Below are 3,718 nucleotides of genomic sequence, written 5' to 3'. Positions count from 1 at the left end.
CTTCTTCGTCCCCGTGAATACTGGGGGATTCATTCTGAGAAAATCCTTCGTCTTAGAGGACTCTCCATTACCTCCTGAACTTGACCCAGATTCCTGACGTTGGGCCTGAGCTGCTACCAGCTGGGTAAGCATGTTGATAGCATTCCTAACATCCCTGTCTGAAGCACTAGGAGGTGTAACGGTAGGGGCGGCTGTAGCTGTTGCCTGAGTCGGAACAGTATCTTCGTGAGCTACTTCAGCGGCAGCCCTTTGGCTGGTGGCTGTGTTTCTCTTCTTGTAATTTCTTTTGTAAGGCATTTTCTGAAAACACGTACACGCATGAATTAGGAAGTCATCCTAAAAATATTTCTCTAACTGCACGATCTAGAATATGAAAGAAATAAGACAATCCTGAATGTCTAGGTGGTCAACTGTTTATATGTATGGGGCCCTCACACATATAAAAGAGACCCCACTGGACACGGTTTCATAGACTCCCTAAAGACACTTGAACCTAGGCTCTGATACCAAGCTTTGTCACGCCCCGAACCATGGCCTGGACGTAACACGGCACTCGGTGCCTGACTGCATGTGACCGAGCGAACCACATGGCTTGCTGAATCATCATGATACATAACATAAGCGGAATATAACATGAATGCATGATGAGCTTTTATAAAACATGGTAAGTCATAATACTTAATTTTATACTTGTTTAAACATGAGTGAGCCAAAATGGCTATACGACTCCAAATGTCTTACATGACATAACTGACTTATCTAGTCTATGAAACCTCTATCATGAGTCTGACTGGAAAACATACTTACTGGGACAAGACCCCCGGCATACCTTTAGATGCATAATTAATCATAAAACAAAAGTTGACTAAACCCCGAGTGAGATGAGGCTCACCAATAAGCTGATACGAATGTTGTCCTACTGAGCAGATGTGTCGTCCTGTATATCAGTACCTGCATCGTGAAATGCAGGCCCCCGGGCAATAAAAGGGGACGTCAGCACATTGAATGTACTGGTATGTAAAGCAACCGAAAGAAACAACATGGGACATGGAATAACATGATAAGAACTGAAACTGAAAACTTGGACATGAACATGAGCATGAGCATGAGTACATATATATATATATAACATGAGTAAAACATGATAAGTAGGGAGAGCATTTCATAAACCGACACATGATATCACCACGTGGATACGTGGAGTCTGGTACCTCGCCGGACCAGCAGAGCCCCTATACCTTGCCAGGGTATAAGGTGGTAACGTACCTGATGGATCCATTCAGTGAAAAAATAAGGTATCGTCCTAACTGGGCGGAGCGATCCTTGTCCTATGGTGGCTACATAGTTTCAGGCTATCTGAGCCTTCTCGGTAATTCGTGCAACTCCCAAAACATGAACATAATATAGTTGGCTAAGAAGCCCATGACTTTCGTGAATTAACTTGTACTTGTCTTGTAATCATGATTTCACGAAATAACTTGTAAACATGGTTTCATGAAATAGCTTGTAAACATGTTCTTGATTTATGAGTAATACAATAGTTCATAATCATATATTTGTAATTGACTTGAAAACATGCTTGTAACTTGCAAAATAAAATCATACAGTTTCATATGAACATAATGAGAACTCATGAGAAAGAATTCATGATTCATGGATTAAGCTAGGATTCCTAATATCCGTAATGGAAGATTAGGAATACAATAACGAACATAGATACAAAATTCATGTACATACATACATAATTACGGGCTACCAATATGTTGGGTTTAATGCCCTAGGATTTGAACTTCATAGATTTTAAGAAACGGATCATGGGGAAGAACGTATAGATTCCCACATGTGGATGGAAGTTCTACATACCTTAACTTCCTGCTTTTGAGCGTATCACAATGTCCTTCAATCCCTTCAACTTTAATCTATGGCAATACAGGTCATAGGGACTCTATATTAGCAACAATATCCATGTTTTGTTCATCTAAGCATTTTATCAAACACTTGGTGGGCATGAAGCTCCACAACCTTCATTAATGGTGTTTTCTTCCCCCCAATCCCCATTCTATTACTTCTAGCTGATTCTACAATCTCAATTAGATGTAATTGACATCATTCTTCATCACCCATATGAATACAACAATCCCAAGTCAACAATCCAAAAACCCTAGCATAGTTTATATAATTCCCTTTATCAAACCCATTTACTATTCTCCCAAGAACTTATCAACACTTTAATCATCATGAAACATCATAAAACTTACCTTGGTTATTGTAGGAATAAGCCTTGAGTTGAAATGCTTCACTTGAACAAAATCCTAGTTCCACCTTCCATGGAATTTCTTGACTTGAATGGATTTGATGTGTTTCTCACACTTAGTTTTGTGGATTGATGAAGTGGATCTTTAGTTTCACTTGGATCATTGCATATGAAGTGTTTGGATGGCTCTAGAGAACCCTTGAGTCGTGTAGGAGAAATGGGAATGAAAAAAAATGAGTTTGGGTCTGTTATTAACATCTTAAAATCTGACCCATCGGGCAATTCTACGCCCATTTTTACGGACCGTCAAAATGGTCCGTAAAACTACCCAACAAAAATTGAGTTTCTGTGACCATTTTACGCTGGCTTGAGTCAATTTGACGGACCGTATAATTGTTTTACGGACCGTCAAAATGAACCGTAAAACTGCCCAGCAAAATATGGTTTTCTGTGACCATTTTACGCTGGACTAAGTCAATTTGACGGACCGTATAATTGTTTTACGGACCGTCAAAATGAACCGTAAAACTGCCCAACAAAATATGGTTCTCTGTGACCATTTGACGAACCGTATAATTGTTTTACGGGCCGTCAAAATGTTCTACGGACCGTCAAATGGTCCGTCGAAATTCGTCTGCTCGGACAGTTTGTCGTATAATGGGCATAACTCTTTGCACAGATGTCCGTTTGAGGCCCATAATATACCGTTGGAAATATATTTTAAGGGGATACAATTTTCATCAAGGAAGTTTTCCCAAAATCGAAATTAATAGAGGGGTTATGGTCGTTGGAAGTAAGACCTTCCATAAACGCACTTGCAAACATGCCCCGTAGAGTGGCTTCCAACCTTTCTTTGCCCAAAGACATTTCTTATGACTTAATTGGTTTTCAAAACACTTCCTATAACCCTCATATTGGTTCCATTATATTATCATCTTATGAGTCCAACTTTCGTCCAACGTTACGAGGTGTTACAATATCTCCCCCTTGGGATCATTCGTCCTCGAATGATAACCATTCGAGATTCTACAAAAATTTCGCCAGAGTTTCCCCTGTAATAAGGCACTACCAACATGTCACAACAACCTATAATACCATTGCCTCACAGGGCTACATCACAATAGCATTATAAATTGGCCACATACGACCAAAAGCATGAAAAGAAAGCTTACATACCTCAAAATCTTGGTGCTTCATCATAAATCTCTTCTGCGGGCTGAAACAAGTGCGGGTACCAGGATTTCATATCCTCCTCGGCTTCCCATGTAGCTTCCTCAACTTTCTGACTCCTCCACAGGACTTTCACTGAGGCTACTTCCTTAGTTCTCAACTTGCGAACTTGACGATCAAGAATGGCTACAGGGATCTCCTCATAGGTGAGGCCATCCTTAACTGTTATAGCATCAGCAGGAACAACCAACGAAGGGTCTCCTACACACTTCCTCAACATGGACACATGAAACA

The 3,718-nt window shown here is 40.3% G+C and overlaps 1 long non-coding RNA gene across 1 annotated transcript; it reads right to left on the bottom strand.

Annotated features, from left to right (window-relative positions):
• Positions 1-844: 844 nt before the first annotated feature.
• On the bottom strand, positions 845-2,408 carry LOC132642181 (uncharacterized). Its single transcript, XR_009583061.1, has 3 exons — positions 2,259-2,408; positions 1,864-1,919; positions 845-951 (listed from the first exon to the last, which is right to left on the bottom strand). It is a non-coding gene; the product is annotated as an uncharacterized LOC132642181 (long non-coding RNA).
• Between the last annotated feature and the right edge of the window lie 1,310 nt (positions 2,409-3,718).

Source organism: Lycium barbarum, chromosome 5 (assembly GCF_019175385.1).
Source record: "Lycium barbarum isolate Lr01 chromosome 5, ASM1917538v2, whole genome shotgun sequence".
NCBI lineage: Eukaryota > Viridiplantae > Streptophyta > Magnoliopsida > Solanales > Solanaceae > Lycium > Lycium barbarum.
This window is presented reverse-complemented; position numbering and strand designations above follow the sequence as displayed.